This window comes from Fukomys damarensis, unplaced genomic scaffold (assembly GCF_012274545.1).
Source record: "Fukomys damarensis isolate Sample0158 unplaced genomic scaffold, DMR_v1.0_HiC HiC_scaffold_11, whole genome shotgun sequence".
Classification (NCBI taxonomy): domain Eukaryota; kingdom Metazoa; phylum Chordata; class Mammalia; order Rodentia; family Bathyergidae; genus Fukomys; species Fukomys damarensis.
This window is the reverse complement of record NW_022900923.1, coordinates 36102032-36113871: the sequence shown is the minus strand read 5'-3', so window position 1 is coordinate 36113871 and position 11840 is coordinate 36102032.

The window sequence follows — 11840 nt, the reverse complement described above, 5'->3', positions numbered from 1 at the left end:
AAAAAAAAAAAAAAGAACAGATGTCAAATCTATAGCACAGAGGGGAAAGATTTACTATAATTCTACATGAAAGACTGTTCTGTATCAAGCAAGTATAAAAAGTCCGCTGGGAAATATTGAAAGACATTACCTTTTTGCTGATGTGTAGGAACAATGTGAAAGCAAGGACTGGTATTGGCAAAGGAATTTAAGCAAGTTCACACTAGTAGATTAATTCGATAAATTAACAGTTTTAAATTTTTTATTTTAATAATTATTGGAAATACTGAAAAACTCTGTATCTGATTGAATAAATGGCTGGAATGAATAGGCAGAAAGGCTCATTTTATTATTCTCTGAAATACCACATAAACATGGGTTGTAGAGCTTTTGAAATCTGTGTTCTTAGTGCTCATTCCAATACCCAGTGCAGAATAAGATATATGTACACATTTGTATATATATTTGAATACTATTTAAATGTATTTGAGTAAACAAAAGAATGAACTAAAATAATGATAACTAATTTTATAATGCTTTGAGATATAATTTTTGGGACATCTTTCATTTCTCCTTACCACTCATACTTATTTAATTATTCCCCTAAGCAATTTCTTCCTAGTTTTCATTAGGAAAATTATGCAGTACTAATATATTTTTTGATGTTGGATATTATTCATTGAGTTGAATTAGTGATTGAAATGGTATGACCAACTGTCTTAGAAGTATGTCCTTTTTTCTAGTCCCTATTTTTGTAAACTTTCTTTAAATGTTGTGCTAACATCTTTCTCTAAGAGGCAATGTTGTTCTCAGTAAACACAATGTTTACAGAAAGCCTTTTAGAAGCCAGAAAGAGGAATGATGTCAATGTTTCACCACCTTACTTCCATGTGCTAGACGCACCAGTCTCTCTTCTCCTACTCTATAGATTTCTATCGTAATATGAGTGCTCTTTCAGTTTGAGACCACAGTAACCGAACTCATTCCATGTTTTTTTCTTTGACATGCATTCCCAGGCATGCTAAAACTGAGTCCCTCATGGCTCTGTTTGCTTTGTTCATTCCCGTAAGAGTTTGGCCATTGAGTCAGATACATGGGTATTAATTCTCATTCTGAGGGATAAGGAACTGCAAAATGGACAACATAAGCCCTAGCTTGCAGAGCTTGTGAGGAATGAAAGGCGTAGATGGTAAGGATTTAGCTCTGTTCCAAGTACAGTGTAAGCGTATCACAAAGGTCGCCAAATCACTATCATCTCAGAAATTTCCTCACCTTGTTTCCCATCCCAGAATGACTTTTCTCTTCCAAGTATATAAATATATGTCTTTCCACCACAGCTCTCTCAGCCTCAACAATAATTCAGCTTGTGTAATCCCCCTGGCTTTTTTGTTCCACTACGGCCCTCCTGATCCACCACACTCTTGGTGCCCAGTCTTTTCACAAGTGTTACTGTGCCATCTCATCCATTTTTCTAACGTTGAAGGTATTCGAAAAAATGAATTCTGTTATTTGTTTCTGACATACTGAAATGCAGTACTAAGTAGATATTCAAAGAATGTAGGTGAAATTTTTCTAGGAATTAAACTTGAACAGCGCTTGAATTTTTGATTCATTACTGTAGCTATTAATCACCTCACATACATTTTATATTACAAGTTTATCAGTTTCTTGGGTTTTTCTTTTTACTTGAAGGGAAAAAACTCAACCATATCTTGACTAAATAGATTGCATGAGAATTTGTCCCATAAGTGTATCATTGACAGTTTAATTTTCAATTTTCTTTCTGACTCAGGGTTTTATTTAGTTTCTAAAATGATATAATGGTTCATAAAGCTTTTGAAATGCTGATATTCATTGTGCATCAAAGAAAAAAAGGTTTGATCTATGTATGGTACTCAAATCTATTCATAATTGCTATAGAACATAATTTCTTCAATTTTATGCAATAATATATTATGTAAAAGTAATTTTGTTTCAGTGTGACAAATTAAAGTATATTAAAATAGAGTTCCAACAAGAGATTATTATAGCTATATAAGCTATTTAGAGTTTTCATTTTTGCTTATTCCAACTGTGCGACTGAGACCATGTCTTGGACCTGTAGTAGCTGATGCCATTTGCTCCGAGAAAGAGTCATGGAAAAGCAACAATGAACTAAGAAAATTGTAAGATTGATATGAGAAAAGTTTAGTTCCATCTGTATATTTAGGTTCAGAACCACCACATGGCAAAATAACAAGGAAGAATATGTTTTTATGCTGACAAAGATAACAGCAATGGGCTTCAAAAAATTTAAAACTCAAGGAGTTCAGGATGTATTTTAAACAGAATCAACTGCATTTGTAAAGAACTAGTACATTGTATAATGATAATGCTACCATATTTAGAATATCAATGCATTAACTAATAGAGTACAAGGATTTTGAAATAATAGTCATATTAGATTACGATATTTGTTAAACAATGGCAAAATTTAGGATTTAATCGATTTACTTTTTCAGCAAATTTAGAGAGAGGTCAGGTGTGTGCTAAAAATCAGAATATAAAAACACAACAACAGAATATCAGTAATTTTACATAGTTCAATATAATTAAAGGAATTAGTATAGGACTATCAGCATAAAGATCAGACAAAAGGCAATTGAAATAAATGTAAATTTCACAGCCTTTAATTTCTCACTCATAGTACATCTGCATAGCATTAAGCTTTTATTAAAGAGAATTTTAGATCTCTCTTACCTCTAAACATTACCCAGTTATAGTAGAACAGATTAACTATATAGAAAAACAAAACAAAAAATATTGGAAACATTAAAATGATTTTAAACCAATACTATGAGTAAATGCATGACAACACATTTGTGAACATAGAACTTAACTGGAACTTAAATGAAAAACAATTACTAAAGGAGACAAGCGTTAGATCTATTTAAAACTGGAATCAGAGCCTTCTTCCAATGACATAATTTAAACCTATGTAAACTGTTCTACATAATCTAAGCAAGTAGATAGCATTGTAGGAATGGGAAACTTGAGGAATAACATTAGATTCTACCAAAATATATACATGTATTTTAATCTGTCAATTGAAAAATAAAGAATAATTTGAAACTTCTTTTTACTATGGTCTACTGATAACATAATTCAAATAGAATATGTGTTTTCTTCTCCAGTTATTATTTACATTTTACAGATAATTATTTTCCATTTCTAATCTAAGGATTATTTAATAATATACTCAGTGTGTTCATTACTTTTCTGTCATTGCTGAGAGAAACAAAATACCTGGCACCCTAAGTTAAAGGGTTAAGGGTTTATTTATCTCACTGTGCACAGAGATTTCAGTCCACAGTCCACTGCTCTAAGGCAGGGTGGCACACAGCAGAGGGGCATCACAGAGGGGAAATAGTTCATGGCGCCTACAGGGTAGCAAAAGCAACAGGGACCTTAACAACGTCTCTCTGTCCCTTTTATCCCATCCAGACTACAGGGATTAGCGTGGTGCCAAGCTAATCACTCACATGTAGTGGGTTAGTCATCAAAGCCCCCTTAATCCAGCATCACACATTCCAGATTCAGCCATCTCCCAAAAAGCCTGCCTGAGTCTTTGGGGGGACATCCAGACATAAGCCACAGCACTGAAATTCTTTTTAAAATGTTTCATAAATAACAAATGAATACAAATGAATAATACAAATGAATAAATAAAGTGATGGTACTGCTATTTATATAATGAAAAGAGGTGGGGAATCCTCTGCAATGAAAGCTAAATATATAATTATAAGAAGCCAGGTTAGGTTTCCTAGAAATGTTTAATCTATTTCTCTGAATCAAATTAAACCTCTCTCTAAGGCTCCAGACACTGAGGCTCCTCTAAGGGCAATTAAATACAAATCAGGAATTCCTTTCTCTTGACTTCTCATAGGAGAAAAGATATAAATCTTTCCCTTTATTTCATGTAATGTTTTAATAGATTCTTTCTAATACCCTCAGTAATTAATTCCTCATTGAGCTGCCTATCCTAGCACTTTATCAATCTCTTCCTTCCAAAAAATAAAGTGCTTTTCCTAGGAGGAGTTATGATATATGAGGTTTACTCTATCTCTTTATTCAAATACATACACAAATTATTTTCTCTGTCATTAGATAAAGCGAGACTCTCCACACAAAGGTAATACAGTCTGATTTGATGTTTCGTAATATGTTAGAGAACAATTGTGAACTATGTAAATAATGTTACTGTGTGTCTTACTATTTTGCTTGGAAGTATTTTCTTTTTTTTTATGTAATACAGACATAGGCATGTAATTTACAGACAAAGGCAGCCTTTGTGTGAAAATTTTGTCTGGAAGAATCAAATAAGAGGGGATAGTTTTACCAATATATGATTAATTCATAGCTAAATCATAGTGTCATGCTTCACCATGAAAGTATATATTTGACGTTAATAACAGGTTAGTGTCTGATTATTGATAGATGGCTTTATATATTGTATTAAAAGACACAATTAAAGCTACAACTTAAAATGACCTACGGATGTCTGATCATACTAAAGTCTACATTAGCCTTACCAACTATAAAGATATTAGAATTAATCTGTATTCCTTGTCCTTTAGTATCAGAACATCACTTATCTGAGTTTTTTCTGGGTACACTGGGGAGAGAATTCCCTGATCCGGCATCATATTAGAAAACAGTATTTTTGTAAGTATTAAATATAATTTAATTTTTCTCCACACTGATGTCCACAGTGGTTGCACCAGTCTGCACTCCCCCAGCAGGGGAGCAGGGTTCCTTTCTCCCCACAGCCCCACCAGCATTTGTTCTTGGTTGATTTCTTGACAGCAGCCATTCTTTCTGGGGTGAGGTGGAATCTTAGCGTCGTTTTCTTTTGCACTTCTCGAATGACCAGTGATGTCGAATGGTTTTTCATGTGTTTATTTGCTATGTCTATTTCTTTGTCTGAGAGATGTCTGTTCATTTCAGATGTCCATTTTTGGATGGCGTCTTTAAATTTGGGAGGTCTGAAGTTTTCTTTTGAGTTTCACCCTGCTAATAAATGTGGCAACAATGAGGTAAAGGTGACTCTAATTTTCAGCACTGTAAATAATTTACATGAGTACCTATTTATATACATTTTATAAAAATTAATTTTTCATACTTTCTCATGATTTTAATACTCAAGGATAAGGTTGTGTACATATAAAGAAAATCAGTCCATTGAGCAAGTAGATGTTAACGTTTAGATCTTGAATGTGTTCGGCTCATGTGTTTAGAGGTGAGGCTTTTGGGAGGCAATTGTTTCATGGGGCTGCTGTTCCTTCATGAGGATTAATGCACGGATGAGGGCACAGCTTAATGTACTGTTCAGAGGTGGAGCCAGAGTCAAAGGAAGCAGCCACTGGGGCCACGACTTGAAAGAGAACCTCATATTATATCTTGCTCCTCCCTTCCCTCTTTACTTTCTAGTTGCTACTAGGTAAGTAGCATTACTCCACCGCGCTGTTCCTATTTTGGAGCTGACTGACAAGGATTGAATCCAAACTGCGAAGCAAATTAAACTCCCTTCTTTTAAATTGTGTATTTTTCCCCCCAGCAACAGGAAAGTAAATGATCAAATTAGTACCAGAGAAGTGGAGCTATTGCTATAAACTCTACTGGGCCACGTGGATAAGAAGCCTTTGGAACTTGTTTAGGAAAGAGTTTGGAAAGCTTTGGTGACACAGCTGCAGAAGCCGTAGAGCACTGTAAGCTGGGCCCGATGGCAGAGTCCGGTCAGAACTCAGAACAGAATGCTGACGTGAAGAACAGAGAACATGAAGGCCGGGTGCAGGCAGTTCCAGCTGGGAGGGAGGATTCCGCTGGTCGTTAGACTAAATCTATTTTACATTACCGGATGGGCATGAGCTTTGGGGGATCTGGGAAAGGTGGCTATGGCTTAGATCTGCTGTATTGGAAGAGTCCCACGGGTTCACAGGTGGAGTTTTTGGAAGGTTCTAGGCTTACAAGGCACCATACTCATCCACTGATGAGGGTGCTGTAGGAGCTGGGGCCCTGTCAAAGGTGTTATCTTGGTCCCCGCCACTCACTTTTCTTTCCACTTCCTGGCTACTGAGAATTGATCAGCTTCCCTCCACCATGGCCTTCCACCGGCTGTTCCTACCTTGGAGCCTGGCGACCAGAACTGACTGATTCCTCTGAATCATGGGTGAATTAAATCTCTTCCCTAGCAATGGGACAGCGATTAATACAGTGGGTGATTTATTTTACTGTCTCATTGTACCACTGATAACCTCACTTCAGAACCATTTAATTCTTCTCATTTACTAGTGAGTAGTTTCTATTACGTGTGACAAGTTCTGCCCTATGATCATGAATCTTTATTCTTTTGTTTTCCGCATTGAGTTTACTGGTACATTTTAGGTAGACAGTACAGTCACGCTCATTATTGGGATCTTGTACCGTTACATGACAGGTTTTGGTTCTCATTTTTTCCCTTGTCCCTGCCCTCCCTTCACTCCCTTCTCCCCTCCCCAAAATCATTATTTGTTTTTGTAATAACACAGTTTGAAAATTAGCTACGAGATCAAAAATTATGTAACAAAAAACATATACACAACTAAGGGAAAATCTAAAACTATAAAGGAAACCAAACAGAAAAAAATATATGTACATCTGGAGTGATACACATAGTAAACTTTATCCCTTTATAAAAGTGTGAAATGTTTTTCTTTGATGCTTCCTTTGTAAACTTTCCCCTTTACTGTATTACAAAAGTTTTATTTCCTCAGTGAAAACTTCTTCCTCTCTCCCTTCCTGCATCCCTCCTATCCTTTCTTCTTCCTTGTCATCTTTCTAATATTCTTCCATTTTTCTTGTCATTCTGTATTTCCCTGAAGTGCACATGGCTGTAGAAAGATTCGAAGGTTCGCAGATGTTAGTTTTAGTAAAACTCGACTTACAGAAAATGCATCGTGAGATGTTGAATGAATTTATTTCAGGGAGTAAGTACGAGAGCAAACAAATGGAAGTCCTTGAAGAATTTTTTTAATGCTTATGAAATATAACAGCTAACCTGCACATCAAATAAAAGGATGATTGGTATTAGTTTATGACTCTTGATCTAAAATTAATGGAAATTTGTCATTTTTCCATTTATCATAGTCGCCTTGGAACTATTTACTTTTTAGGAGCTTAATCTAAGCTTCCTTATAATTCAATTTGCTAACATTTTAAATCTAATGACAATTTGTGTTACATTTTTATATCTTATTAAGGCGTGTTAGTAATTCAGAATAGTGACGTTTGCTTTGGGGATTTGCATGTGCTTATAATTTATCTTCATCATCTTTAATCCTTTTACCCTTTTCTACGTGATCCTTGTCCATCTTTCTGGTCTGCTTCCCAAATTCCAGTGGTTTATCTTACTTTTTTCTTCTGAAGTCTTTCAGCTTTTGATGTTGGATTACTTTTAAACTTTTACTTCAGCGTAACTCTTAGAGTGAATCAGACTAGAAATATCCTTGATTAGAAGTCCTCTCATCTATGGGAAGATATTCATTAAGGCAAAGCCATGTGCAGTAGCAGGATTTATTTTTCAAAAAGGCAATGTGCGACTTAAAAATAATTCCTCTGCACATTCTTGTTGCTCTAAACTGAAGTATTCTTAGTCTATCATCTTAAAGCAACACAACATATGCAGGGTCTTTCTTGTAGTCTTTAATTCTTCACCCTATCATTAACCCATCTAATCTTCCTAAAGCTGTAGCTCTACATGACTCATGCCAAATTGAATATGATTGATGTCAGCCTGAAAATCTCTGAATTTCTACCATCTTAAAAATACAATACACAAATATCTTTTAAATGCGACCATTCTCTAAAATGTTATTGGAAAATTCATGTTTACAACTGAACAGCCCAAAAGGTCAATCACAGTAGAAAGATAATCACTCTTAGAAAGCGTCACCTATTTGGAGAATTGTGGTCCAAGTATGTTTATTTTTACTTATTTTTTTAATGAGGATCAAACTCAGGATCTTGTGCCTTTAAGGTGGGAATGATGCCATTAAGCTAAATCCACAACCCAGGTCCATGTATTTTTTGATGGCATTTGATTTCTTTCAAACTTCAATATTCTTACATTTTTGTTTTTGTTAGGTATCAAAACAAAAGTCGTTCAATGACAGGATTTTCTTTTTGTTGTTTGGAAATGACTAGAATATAAACTGCACATGTGGGCTACATGAAGCATAGATACATGAAAAAGTCTTATGCCAAGAACAGACACACAAGTCAATGTCATTGATCAATGCAGTGAGAGCTTTAGAAACCTTAAACAAGCATTCAAAAATTTGTCCAACGCTGACCTATCTGGACTTGTAGATTGTTGGAGATTGTAGATGCCTTTGAAAATATGAGAGCTGTGGAATTTTGCATTGGCAAAAACACTCAGTTATGTATTTTTTAATCTTTACTGATGAAATCCATTCATGTGCAACCAGATAGACACATTGAATTCGAATCTCATATTTGATCCCCTAAAAGAATTCAAGTATTATATTGCAAAGAATAGTTATCTTGAAGTATGGCTTGGTTTTATATTATTCATTGTCTTAGATAAAAATTATACATTCATTTCATATTACTTCTCCTCATATTTCAGATGCTTTCTTTGTTGATGATGAATTGAGAAAAATGAACTGTAAAGCATTTATATATGAAGAAACAATAGTGATATTAAACAATATCTTTTGGAACCAAATTGCAAATTACCAAGTTGCTGAAACAACCTCTGTCAAAATAAAATTATCCAGATATTTATATAGCTACCTAGATTTTAATGTGTATGTAGTTTTGCAATTATGTGTTTTCTACTAAATATAACCACAGTGGAAAATCATAATGACAACTCTGATATGGTTTCTTGAAAAATTTTTTCACAACTCATATTTCAAAGCAATAAAAAATTTCCCTTCAAATAGGAAGATATTCCTTTATAAAGCATTTTTCCCTATGTGGTAAATTGTGGTGGAAATACAAATGATCTACTAATAAATTATTTACTAAAGTATAGTATTATTTTATATCTTTCAGCGGTATAAAATTCCATGAGAGCCACATTAATTGGTGGATTAGCAGGGCTGATCTCTCCCAGAGACTGACACAGCTGTTGCTAACATGCCACATACCTGTGTTTTTATATCAGTTGGTTTCAAATAATTTTACTGTTCAATATTAGGGCAGGGTATTTGCAGGATTCTTGTTTCTCTAATTAAGAACAATTACTCAGGAATGGGATGAAACTTAGCATTACAGCATTCAGTACCAGGCAAAAAACCCTGTGTTTAATCTTAACTGCAAGAAATACATCAATAAATAAAGTAGGGGTTCACTCTTGCTCATTATTACCCTTTCCTACAAAGCAGAGATCCTGATTACAGTCATTATTGGTCATGATTTGGGGGGTTGTTATGATGGATATCCTGTGTTTGACAGCCGATTTTGACAAATATATGAGAAGAAAAGTGGTCAGTACGTATTAGTCACAAGTTTCTTGAAATATTGTTAGTTTGTGTGTGCCTGAAACTTGTCCACTCCCAGAGACTGACAGTTTAATGGCAGTTTTATTGAAAAACTATCTTTCACCTTTATTTTTTCTGAAAAGGTGGTCCAAAATAATATGTATTAGAATCACCTGAGATTTTTCTCTGACATGCTTTCTGGAATCTACCCCAAATACATTATCACACAAAAAAGGAACCTAGGATCTACATTTTAAATAAATAAATGTTGCAAAATCAATATAAAGACCTAATATTAAAAACATTTGTGCAATGTGTGTGTATGTGTGTGTGTTGTGTGTTAAAACAGTATGTACAAAGTTGTTCTTCATCAATTCCAGCTAAAATATAGTCAATCAAAATGTTTTAAAAATCACTCTTTAGCAATCTGATTTGGATATCTTCCATCAGACAAAATGTAGGGATTAGTTATAGAATTGTAAGAAGTGTAGAATTGCAAGAAGTCCCTGGCTAATGGCTTTTTTACTTATTATTAATAAATGTACTTCATTAATCTTTGACAGAGAGAAAAAATTCCACATCTTCTCTCCAAGCTAAGTCCATGACATATTCCCTAGTGATTGGCTTTTAGTTTATTCCTTTTTATATCTTTCTAGGGAGTTCTGGTAACCTCAGATTTTAGGAGTGTGGTTCAATATGAGTCATTTTTCTACCGAATGCTTCTTTTTTTTTCCTCATTGAGTTTATTGGTACATTTTAGGTACACTGTTCAGTTACATTCATAATCGGGCTCTTGTACCTTTACATGACAGGTCTTGGTTCTCATTTTTTCCCCATACCTCTGCCCTCCCTTCACCCCCTCCTCCCTTCCCTATTTACAAATACTTTATTTCAATTTTTACATTTTCTCATATTTTTCTTTTCCCTTATTACCTTTCTCCTACCCTTCCCACTTCCCCTACACCTTTAGCCCTTAAGTCACACTTGTAAATGCCGAATAATTTCTCTGGTGTGAAAAACCTAATGCTTCTTTATATTCCTCTTTTTGGGGGGAACTCAGAATTGAATCTTGGAGTTTTACAATGAGTTATATCCCTGCCTTTTCTTTCTTTCTTTCTTTGAGACAGTGTCTCACTAGGTCACTAAGGTGGTCTGCATTTGCTGGAATTTAAGATACTCCTACCCCATCCTCTCAGAGTGCTAGGGTGACCTGAGTGCAACACCATGCCTAAACATGTAGCTATATTCTTGGTAAGCTGAACTCACTACTATTTCAAATTTCTTCATCATTTTATTTCAGAATGTATTTAGAAAGCCTACTTGTAAAACCTTACTATACCTTCACTTTATAACATACTCCTTGCTATGTAACCAATTGCCAGGTACTTATGCATTCTGGGAATATGGTGGTCTACACCTGTATTTAGTCTTTCATTGGCTGTTGTAGGGTCTTTCACTTTCTGTATGGGTAATAAATCTCTACTATGTAGATATGGCTTTTCATTTAGAGTCCTAGTTTGATACCAGTTGTACAAATCCTCCACTGTGCAAACAACAGTATATTGAACCAAAAGGGAATGTGTGTTCAGACACATACCATTATTTTATAGGGGACAAAACTTTTAAAAATATTTCTGTTGATTTCATTGTCTCTATGCATAAATGCCCACCTATGATCTATCATCTCTTGCTTGGACCAGTGTGAAACCACTTCCTAATGTATACTTTTACCATATGTGACTTCCTAGTTTACATGTTTTTGACATTTTGATCCTTACACCTGGAATGTTACCTTTTTGCAAAATACTCATCCTTATATAATAGTACTTTCTATAAAAGAAAGGAAGACCACACCTAAGAAACAACAAAGGTCACTTTAGGATTAAGAAAAACAATCTGAGGCAAAAGGAATGAAGCAATATAATTTCTTTAATTCCAATGTTATTCTGATGTTAATCAATTTTTCTTTCTTCAGCCAAATTCTAAACAGCCAAGAATGCTACATGCTTATATTTATATGTATAGGGGATTATGCAATGACTGATTCTTGAATAAATGCAGTTTACCATGTAATAGGAAGACCATTATCAAGTATTTTAAGAATAAATGAATAAAATCCACAAAATGTGTTAATATTTTCTCTGAATAATTAATATTCTTTCATCCTGAAATACAATATTAGATTGTGTCAAAGATTTGATAAGTTGCCTTTGCAGAACTAGCATTCTTCACACCCATACTGTTTGATTTGAATATTTGTTGAGTGTTTTCCCTGAGGTCTTAAATCCTAAGCCCGGGCACTAGCATGGAGATATCAGAGGTGGTCGAACCCTTCAA